The sequence below is a fragment of the Neofelis nebulosa genome, chromosome 10 (genome assembly GCF_028018385.1).
Source record: "Neofelis nebulosa isolate mNeoNeb1 chromosome 10, mNeoNeb1.pri, whole genome shotgun sequence".
Lineage (NCBI taxonomy): Eukaryota > Metazoa > Chordata > Mammalia > Carnivora > Felidae > Neofelis > Neofelis nebulosa.
Window position 1 is genome coordinate 86,382,685 of NC_080791.1, and position 11,356 is coordinate 86,394,040.

At 42.5% G+C, this 11,356-nt stretch overlaps 1 long non-coding RNA gene across 2 annotated transcripts in view; it reads right to left on the reverse strand.

Moving 5' to 3' along the window:
* The window catches only part of LOC131487657 (uncharacterized), a 98,981-nt gene extending 87,784 nt beyond the window's left edge, over positions 1–11,197 (reverse strand). For both annotated transcript variants that reach the window (XR_009249870.1, XR_009249869.1), the window contains exon 1: positions 10,251–11,197. This is a non-coding gene — a long non-coding RNA (uncharacterized LOC131487657). The remainder of the gene's footprint in view (positions 1–10,250) is intronic.
* Positions 11,198–11,356: the final 159 nt, after the last annotated feature.

Below are 11,356 nucleotides of genomic sequence, written 5' to 3' on the forward strand. Positions count from 1 at the left end.
TATAATATGAGACCATTTTCATAAAACGTAAATGTTTGTACCTGCAAATGAAAGTGTCAGGTCTAATATACAACAAGATGCTGACATGGTTATTTCTGGATGATAGAATTTGAGATGATTTGCATTTTTTGTTTATCTGCATTTATAGTTATTCTATAAGAACATGTGTTACTTGCATAATTTTTCGTAAGGGAGAAAAAATATTTTGTTGGATTATCCTTTGGTTTGTCAGTAATAATCCTGAATGCTTTTTGGGTTCTTTTTGCAGATAAGGTCTTCAGTACTCTATTTCTACAATATCCTGTTCAGGAAACTTGGAAACATTGCCTCTTTCAAGATTCACTAGGGAGTGCAGGTAGTAGAACATCCTTTTCTAATCCCTCCAACAAACCTGAGAAATAAAGCTCTGCGTGTGGGGGTGGCTTTCACACCAGCCCCAAAGTTTAGAAGAACCCTGTTTCCAGCTCCCCTTCTGGAGCCAAGATACTGTAGAGCTCCCTCACCCAGAGACAAGGGCTGGGGAAACTGGGAGCAGAGGAGTGCACCCAAGCAACTTCCGACCTACAGGGATTAGTGACAACCCTTAACAAACAAAAGAGAACTTTTTCTAAATTCCTAGTAACAGGGTATCAAATTTCATACATTCAGAAAAAGAAATTCAATGCCCCAAGGCAGGCCAAGCATACCTAATGCTAATTCTTCCAAAGACTAAAAGGACTTTTTCTTTTCTTTTCTTTTTTCTTCTTTCTTTTCTTTTCTTTTTTCATTTTTTTCTTTCTTCATTTCTTCCCTTCCCTTCCTTTCCCCTCCGGTCCCCTCCCTCTCCCCTTCCTCCCTTTCTTTCCTTCTTCCCTTCCCTCTCTCCCTCCCTCTCTCCCTCCCTCTCTCTCTCCCCCTCTCTCTCCTTCCCCCTCCCTCCCTCTTTCTTTCTTTTCTTGCTTCCTTATCCAACATTTTGTAGTGAGACTCTCATTTAAAATCAGCCCTAGTTTATATAGCAACTCTATCCCTGCATTCTCCTTGCCAATCCTCAATTTGCAATAAATCACACATCCACTTTTTTTCTGCCACAAGTGCTGCTGTTGCTCACACCTGCTTCACAAAGCTGGTGAAATCACACATCAGGCTGAAGGATTCTATAGCAGTCATATAATAATAGTATTATATGTAATCCCACCCCAGCTGGCTATCCTTAAAACCCTGGATTTCTTTTTCTAATTCCTACTAATTTCTTCATCCTTTTCCCTAATTTGAGTAGATCTTAACCTTTTCAATCTTTTTCATGCCCAACATGTGAAATCCAAGGACTGGCATTCCTCCTTCTCCAACTGTCTCCCTGCCTCCTTGTGTCCTATGAACCCCCCCACCCCCCACCCTGCTCTGCCCCAATCTTCCTCCAAAGCTCTTGGTCCCAATCAACAGGTTTCCCCAGGACAGAGGCTCTTTAAAAGCTCGGTTCAGGGGATCAAGCAGAGTTCACAAGGCACTCCAGATGATACAAGATTCTTCTCAAATTAATGCAGATTTTTGCCCTTATGTCAATCTTTAGGTGAGAGTCTCTAGCTTTCACCTAATTTCCAAAGGGTTCTAGTGATTGAGGACTTTGCTTCATCAGTTACCCACACTTTCTTGCATTTTCAGACTCTTCCCTTTTGACAGGCATCCTCTTCCCTATCTACAAACAACCTAGGGCCGTGGACAAGCATGAAATATAACTGACAGGTTGACAGGTTATGCCAGGTCTGCTCAGGCATTACAAAATAGCACAGGCTGTGTGGCTTTAACCACAGAACTGTATTTTCCCACTTTTTGGAGGCTGGACGTCCAGGATCAGGCTGCCAGCATGGCTGGTATCTGGTGAAGACCCTTCCTGGATTGCAGACAGCCACCTTCTTGCTGTATCCTCATACGGTCTTTCTTTGGTGTGTGCATGCAGGCAAGGGGTGAGGGGGCGATCTCTCTCTCTTCTTCAGCTTTTCTTCTTGTTGTAAAGTCAGGAGGGACAACCTCCAAGCTCTTTACTTGTTGAAGCTGAAACAGGAAACCCTGAGAGGGGCTAGTTTTTGATTGCCTGTCTTTGATTGTCTTTCCCTGACTAGTTTGCTTTGATGGTGAAATCCAAGGTTGGTAGTAACAGTCCCATCCACCTCAAGGATATACTTTATATTAGTTGAATTTGTTTAAATTTATTGACACTTGTTTTATGGGCCAGAAGATTTTCTTAGTAAATTTTGTACACTTGAGAATAATGTGTATTCTGCTGTTGTTGGGTCATTTTTTAATTTATTTATTTTAATTTTTTTGTTATTGTTTAATGTTTATTTATATTTGAGAGAGAGAGAGAGAGAGAGAGAGAGAGAGAGAGAGAGAGACAGTGCATGAGCAGAGAAGGGAAAGAGAAAGATGGAGATACAATCTGAAGCAGTCTCCAGGCTCTGAGTTGTCAGCACAGAGCCAGATGCAGGGCTTGAACCCACAAACCTCGAGATTATGACCTGAGCCGTTGTAGGATGCTTGCTTAACCATTTAACTGACTGGGCCCCTCAGGTACCCTGGGTGTTGTTGTTGTTGTTGTTGTTTTCTTTTAAACATCAATCAGGTTAAGTATTGCTAGAGTTTCAAATCTACTATATTTTTGCTGATTTTATGACTATTGTTCCATTAGCTATTGAGGGAGAATTTTTAAAAAGTTTTTGACTACAATTGTGTATTTGTCTATTTCTCTTTGCAATTTTTTTCTCCATTTATTTTAAAATTTTGCTGTTAGGTACATAAACATTTAGGATTGTTAGGCTCGCTTGCCTAACTGACCCCTATGTGATTGTGAAAGGACTTTCTTTACTCTTGGCAATATTCTTTGCTCTGAAATATACTTTATCTGATATAAATATAGTCCCTCCAACGTCCTTTTGATAAGCATCAGCATGGTCTATTTTTTCTATCCTTTTACTTTTAACCTATTTGTGTCTTTATATTTAAGATTCATTTCTTGTAGGCGGCATATAGGTGGGTATTGCTTTTTTACATAATTTGACAGTCTCTGCCTTTTAAACTGGAGTATTTATACAAATTACCTTTAATAAGATCATTAACATGGTTAAGTTTGAGTCTATCATCTTGCTATTTGTTTCTATTTGTCTCTTCTGTTCCAGGTTCTCTTTCTACTCTTTTATCTGCCTGCTTTGGGATTAATTGAGTACTTAAAAAAAATTTTTTTTAATGTTTATTTATTTTTGAGAGAGAGAGAGAGAGAATGTGACATTGGGAGGGGCAGGGAGAGTGGGAGACACAGAAACCAACGCAGGCTCCAGAAACAGAAACCAAAGAAGGCTCTGAGTTGATAGCACAGACCCCAACGTGGGGCTCAAACCCACGGACCACGAGATCATGACCTGAGCCAAAGTTGGATGCCTAACCGACTGTGCCGCAATTGAGTACTTTTTATGACTATTCTATGACCTTTGTTGGATCATTTAACTCTTTGCTTTCATAGTTTTGTGTTGCTTTAGGGTTTAGAGTATACTTCACATTAACAATGGAAGTTGAAGAGTTGACTGCTAAAGATTAAGACTCATGGGGCGCCTGGGTGGCGCAGTCGGTTAAGCGTCCGACTTCAGCCAGGTCACGATCTCGCGGTCCGTGAGTTTGAGCCCCGCGTCAGGCTCTGGGCTGATGGCTCGGAGCCTGGAGCCTGTTTCCGATTCTGTGTCTCCCTCTCTCTCTGCCCCTCCCCCGTTCATGCTCTGTCTCTCTCTGTCCCAAAAATAAAAAATAAAAAACGTTGAAAAAAAAAATTTAAAAAAAAAAAAAAAAGATTAAGACTCATGGAACCAAAAATGACAATATTTACATAGCTATAGTGTGTGTGTGTGTGTGTGTGTGTGTGTGTGTGTATACATAACAACATTAAAGAAAAGACATGCATGCTTCACATCATAGTGATGGGCCTGGAAAGGTCAGAAGGGTCTTCTATTGCCCTGCTTTCTATAAGGACCACAGCCGAATACAATTTATCTCTTGGATCAGGAACCACTGTGTGTATACAGAACTCCTCAGAAATAAGCAGCCCCAAAGGGCACCTCGCCAGTCATGTAGCCATATATATTCTTGCTACATGGTGGCAGACTCCTCCAGGAGTCCCAATAAATGATGGTACAAAGTTGTAAAACTTGCTCCCAAGTTTCTCAGACCCTTGGTTTCAAGGCAATACTACGATGGAGTGTGTTTCATGACTTGATTAGGGGTCATGTTTACGATGCAGAAACATTAGCAAAATGGCTCAGATTAATTCCTACTCCACTGGAATTAAGCTTTACAGCATAATCTTTAATATATCATGGTCTACCATCAAGTGATAATATGCCACTTCATGTATAATATAAGAACCTTGGAACAGTGGACTTCCATTTCTCTTCTCGGGTCCTATATCCTACATACAGTTGTTATTATATGCTTCACGTATGCATGTTATAAACCCCAAAATACGTTGTTATTATGTTTGTTTGAGCCATCAGGTACATTTTTTATCTTTTAAATAATAAGAAAAATGTCTTATATATTTATCCTTTCAGGTGAACCATTTCTGGTGCATTTTGTTTCTGTGTGTTCGGCCAGATTTCTAGCTGGTGATGTTTTCCTTCTGTCTTTTTTGTTTCTCTAGTCCTCTTTTACTGCTTTCTTTTGCATTAAGTGAATGTTTTCTAATGAACATTTTCAGTCCTTTAATGATTTTTTTCCCTGTATATTTTTTGAGTTATTTCCTTAGTCCTTGTGCTAAGGCTTATGTTATATATCTTAACTCATTAGAATCTACTTTAGATATTAATTCCAATGAAATATAGAAATGTTAATTCTATATAACCGTTCTCTTCCCCCCCCTTGTGCTATTATTTTTACGTGTATTACATCTATATATATGTTACAAACTCAACAATACATTGTTATAATTATTACTTTGTATCATTTTATGTCTTTTAAAGGAGCTGAGAAAAGAAAGAACAAACATATATTTGTAGCTTTTGTTATGTTTACCTTTTATTTGCCATTTCTGGTTCTTTTCATTTGTCCTATGGATTTGATTTATCACCTGGTCTAATATAGCCCAATATAGCTTTGTTCCTACCCACTCCCTTTATATTGTTTGCCAAATATGTTACATATCTATATGTCATAGGCCTAACAATACGACTGGACACATATTTTACATACACATTTTAAAATCAGTTGTGAGAAGAAATATGCATTTATACTGTCTTTTATAATTACATTATTATCTTTACTGATGCTCATGTAGGGGTGTGTGTGTGTGTGTGTGTGTGTGTGTATTTGAATTGTCTTAAGTCATTTGCTTTTTGCCTGAAGAACTTCCTTTAATGTTTCTTGTAAGGTAAATCTACTAGCAATGAATTCTCTATTTTTACCTATCTGGGCATGCCTTTATTTCATTATCACTTTTGAGAGGCAGCTTTGCTGGATACAGGATTCCTGGTTGATTGGCTACAGGATATGGTTCCTCTCAGTGGCCATTTCTGTTGCCTATATTTTGTTCCCTGTATATGGGTCATATTTTCATATTTCTTTGAATGTCTTATAATTTTTAAATTAAAAAAAAATTTAGGGGCACCTGGGTGGCTCAGTTGGTTGAGTGTCCAACTTCAGCTCAGGTCATGATCTTGCGGTCTGTGAGTTCGAGCCCGCGTCAGGCTCTGTGCTGACAGCTCAGAGCCTGGAGCCTGCTTCAGATTCTGTGTCTCCCTCTCTCTCTGACCCTCCCCTGCTCATCATGCTCTGTCTCTCTATTTATATAAATAAATAAACATTAAAAATTTTTTAATTTTTTTTTTATTTTAGAGAGAGAGAGAGTGCAAACAGGGGAGAGGGGCTGGAGGGTGGGGGGAGAGAGAGAATCCCAAGCAGACTCCATGCTCAACACAGAGCCCAATGCAGGGCTCGATCCCACCACCCTGGGATCGTGACCTGAGCCGAAATCAAGAGCCAGACACTCAACTGAATGAGCCACCCAAGCACCCCTGAATGTCTTGTAATTTTTTTTTTTTTTTAAACTGGTTATTTTAGATAACGTACTGTCACAACTCCAGATACTCACCTTCGTCCTCTAGGTCTTCTTGTTGTTTGCCTGTTTATTTGCTTAGGAACTGGCTGGACTCTCTTAGAGAAGCCTCTTCCTCCACATTGTGAAGGCTGTGGCATTGCTCCTTTGGAAGTGCTGCCTTAGACATGCACACAGTCACTGTCACCCTGGAATGACAGTGGTTTAAAGAGAGCTCTCTTTGACTATTTCCTGGGTCACAACCAAATTTAGACACCACTAATTGCCAGCTAATTGCTCTATAGTTTTAGACAATGTCCTGGGGCAAAGACAGCTCCCCAGTCTGATCCCATTAAACTCATAATCCTTGCCAAAGTTTTTTGGGATCAGTATTTGAGGTGGTTTTGACCCCAGGAGGCACCTAGCTGTCTCTTTTCTGGGTTCTCTCTGGTAAACTTGCTGGCTTGTGATTTCATGTGTATTCTTGTTACTAATTAGCATCCTTTCTTTTCAACTTAAAGAAGGCCCTTTACCATTTCTTATAAGGCCAGTTTACTGGTGAGCTCCTTTAGTTTTTGTTTGTCTGAAAAACACTGTATCTCTCCTTCACTTCTGAATGATAACTTTGCCAGGTAGAGTATTCTCATTTGGAAGTTTTTTTGGCTGTTTGTTTGTTTGTTTGTTTGTTTTCCAGCACTCCGTTCTGGCCTGCTACTTTCCTGCTGGAAGATATGCTGATAATCTTATGAGGATTCCCCCGTAACATGTTGTTTTTATGTTGCTACTTTTAATATCCTCTTCTTGTCTTTAACTTCGGACATTTTGATTGTAATGTGTCTTAGTGTGGGTCTCTTTGGGTTCTTCTTATTTGGAATTCTCTGGGCTTCCTGGGTCTGGACATCTATGTCTTTCCCCAAGTTAGGGGAGCTTCAACCATTATTTCTTCAAATCAGATTTCTGCCCCTTTTTCTCTCTCTTCTGCTTCTGGGAGACCGATAATGAAAATGTTACTCTATTTGACATTGTTCCTAAAGTCTCTTAAGTGATCTCCACTCTTTTCTACTCTTTTTTCTTTCTTTCTTTTTGCTGCTCTGTTTGGATGAATTCCACTGCTCTGTCTTTGAGTTGACTGATTCTTTCTTCTACTTCATCTAGTCTGATGTTGACCCCTCTAGTGTATATTTCAGTTCATCTATTGTATTCTTGAGCTTTGTGGCATCTGTTTGGTACTTTCTTACATTTTCCAGCTCTTTGTTGAAGTTCTCACTGTGATCATCCATTCTTCCCCCATTTGGTGAGCATCTTTATGACCATTACTTTGCATTCTTTATCAGAGATAAGTATAAATTCCTTATCTCCACTTCACTACAGCTTTTTCTGAGTTTTTAGTTTGTTCTTTCATTTGGAACCTATACTTCTGTTTTCTTCATTTTGCCGGATTCCCTGTGTTGGTTTCTATCTAGTAGATGAAACAGTCCCCTCTCCAAGTCTACAGAAGGAGTAGCCTTGTGTAGGAGATGAACCTTGTCACTCAACCCTGCCTCAGCTCTTTGTTGTCTTTTAAACCTTTGTGCGTGTCCAGGGAGGCTATTATATATTTAACAGCTCCCAGTGGTTGAGGGTGTACGAAGACTTGTCAGTGTCTCAAAGGGGGAGGATTTCAGCAGCTAGATTCAGACTTACTGAAAACCAAACCCTCAGGCAACAGCTTTTAAAAGTGTGCAAATATAGGGCACTGGGTGGCTCAGTCGGTTAAGCCTCTGACTTCAGCTCAGGTCATGGTCTCACGGTTTGTGAGTTTGAGCCCCGCATCAGGCTTTGTGCTGACAGCTCAGAGCCTGGAGCCTGCTTCGGATTCTGTCTCCCTCTCTCTCTGCCCCTTCCCCGCTTGCACCCCCCCTCAAAAAAAAGTGAATAAACATTTAAAAAATTTTTTTTTAAAGTGTGCAAATATATATAGTCCTGTGGGATCACCAGCATAAGCCCTACTGGCCACCAGAGCCAAGCAATGTAAATGTGTCCCCTGGCAACAGCCACCAAAATGGGGCACCGGACATGGGCACCCTCCAGGAAGACACTGGCACTTTGGATTGCAACAGAAGGTGAGACTAAAGATAGAGCCTACCCTCAGAGTTCTGTGGAAAGGATCACAGTTAGCACCTAGATGCCTGTTTAATTAGAATGTTGCCCCTAAAGTATCAGTCTGATGATGATTAGCTAATGTGCCTCTTTCACAGAAAGACTGAGCTTCTGGGTCTGTTTCCTCTTGCTTTTTCTTCCCTGGGGTGTCAACTGGTTAAGAACTCTGTCTCCTTTGTTCATAGTCCTGTGGGACCCACTAGCATAAGTCCTGCTGGCCCCCAGAGCTAGGTGATGTAGAAGTGCCCCCCAGCAGTAGCCACAAAAATTGGTGCACCAGATAGGGCCTATGATGGTGACACCAATTATTATGGTTCCACGGGACAAGGGTTGCAAGCTCCCTGGTCTTCAGAGCCACGTGATCAAGAGAGTCGAGGCCACAGCCACAAAACTCAGGGCACCACATGTGTGTAAAAGCTCCCTTCTGGGAGATTCTGGTGCTCTGGGATGCTTTCATATAGAGAGGTGAACCCCCTTCACTTAAAGTCTGGGTGCAACCAGCCATTCCTGAGCTGAACCCGGAAGCTGATGAGCCTGAGCCCTTGAGCCCCTGAAGAGCAGTTTCTCAGCTCACTCCCAGTCTTGTGGGTCTTGGGATGCTAGCCCCATTGGTTTTCAAAGTTAAATGTTTTGCAGGCTTGTCTCTCAAGTGTATGTTGTAAAACTTGGGATGCCTGATGTGGGGCTCACTGTGGGTGAGCTGTTTTCTTTTGTTGTTGTTGTTGTTGTTGTTGTTTACTTTAAATAAATTGAGTTTTTGAAATGGTAAAGAAAACCTAAACTCCAAATAAATAAGGTCTTTTAACAAGTAGCGGGGGATGGGAAGAATAGTTATTTTGACATTTTAGTTTCCATCAAAAGAAACAGAAAAAGTGTATGCCATCCCAGGGGAAATTATATAAGCTCTTCCGGGTTTACAGCAGTGCTGGAATTCTCTGGTGATTCTCACGGGAGCCAAGATTACCTCTGGAACAATCTAACTATTGGAAAGCACTAGTGTCTGGCAGAAAGCCAACTAGGATAGGGCAAAGGATGTGCTGTCCTCAATCCTGAGAGTCTGGATCAATCCCAGGGGCCCAGCCTGCCTGTGGCAAAGCTGTGAAGAAGCAAAGCAAAGACTATCTCCAATCCCCACCCACTTTCCTATTCCCTTCCTAATCCTCCTCCTCTTGATCTTTCTGTGCCTCCTCCCACTCCTGTTTCTCCCCCCTACTCAATTCACATCCTGCTTGTGTGATGAGCACTGAAGGTACAAAGCCACCTACTCAGGGCCCTTGCATTTTAATAAGGAGCTCTTATACACCCAGAGTAACGTTTCTCTATTGCTAGAAATTTAAGCCTCTGTACCGGCAGTGGGAAATACATCTGGTCTCAAGCACCACACTTCCTGTCCCACAAAAAGTCAGCTCAGGTTTGGTGAGGCACCGAGGACTACATCCCTGCATCTCACTGTGGGCAGATGGGGATGTACAGCATCACCAGGATAATACCTCAAACTCCTCTGCTCTGTGCCAGCTCACACAGAACCTTGTTCTCCCCTCATATATCCACACCCCTGCTGTCTGGCTTAACCCACCTACCTTCAGTCTCTGTTTAGATGTCCCTTTCTCTTGGAGGCTTTCCCCAGTGGATCCCCAAATCTGGGTTCTGTCCCTCTGATGTACCCCCATAATACTGAATGCCTTCTCCCGCAGCACTTATCACACTGATTTGCTACTTGGTAAACCAGTACCCATCACAGCCCTGACATTTAACAGGTGCTTAATTTATTGAATGAATGAATGAATGAATGATCTATTCACAAACCCTGTAGCTGCAGAGACCATGAAGGTCTTATCCTGCATCGTACCCTCATCACCCAGGCCAGTAATTAGGCCATGATGGGCATACAATAATTATTCATTAATTGATTGAAAGAAGTCCTCATAAAAAAGGTACTTGGATCTATGCCAATAATGTCCTGGCATCCTTCTTACAAGAGCAAGAGGCACAGCCCAGGGACCTTTTCTAGACTATCAGGATGGGGAGACAGAACAAGATAAAGGAAATGCTCCAGGAGTACCTCTGTCCAGGGGGCTCCTCTCTTCGACCACAGGCTTAATTTTCTAGAGATGCTGAACCTGAGGCACAAGAGTAGGCCTTCAGACAATCCATGAACATCCTGAAACTTTAATCAAACATTCATGTCAGTAATTATATGCATATTTTCCTGGAAGGAGGCCCTTGGTTTTCAATGAGTCTCAAAAGGCTATGACACAGAGTCATTGCTCTAGACCTGCACCATCCAGTATGACAACCACTGGCCACATGTAGCTATTTAAGTTTGAACATAAATTAAAATTTCAAAACCTTAGTTACACTAGGTACATATCAAGTGTCTCAATACCCACTATTGGACAGCCCAGAGACAGAACATTTTTATGGCTGCAGAAAGTTCTACAGAACTTCTCTATATTGGTAGCATTACCCAGCATTCAATGTATAGGCAAGATTTGTTTGAATTGCGCAGTGTTTTTGTAAAATGAGTTACCGTGGTTTAGAAACGGAAACATGGACCTCGAAATCCTGATTTGGCGGGGGAGGTAACGGGACTATCTGCCAGGTTGGGGCCTGCACTCCTGGCAGCAGGCATATACAGGACCGCTCAGTTTAGCTGGCCCCTCGTCATATCTACTTGTTGGGCCCTCCCCAACATTTGGGTTTGCGCCCTAGTTTCTAGTGGACCTCAGCCACCCAGGTTTCTTTCCAGCCTCTTGTGTTTGTACCAGACTCCAAGTTTGGGTAAGTGGGGATGAATTTGGTTTAAGAGCGCATCTTGGGGTTGAGGTCTAGGGCTGGGGTTCAGGCGCCCAGCTGGAAGTTGGGGAGCGGCAGCGCCTCGTTCCTTTCAATTCTCCATAACTGGAAGAAGAGAAAGGGAATTTTATCCTGAACATCTGTTGCTTGACAAAGAACTTCCCCGTCTTCCTAGGAGCCCGGAGTCCCCAGCCCAGTACGCCTGGGCCCGCCCCTCGCGACGAGATCGCGGGGAGGGGCCGAGGAGAAACCCGAGCCCCGCGCCCACCGCCCGGGCTGGCGACGTGGCTCGGCCTCCCCGGCCTCCCCCCCTCCCCGCAGCCCGGCGGCCAATGGGCGCGTTAGCCGGGCTGCCCGAAGCTTCCCTGCCCG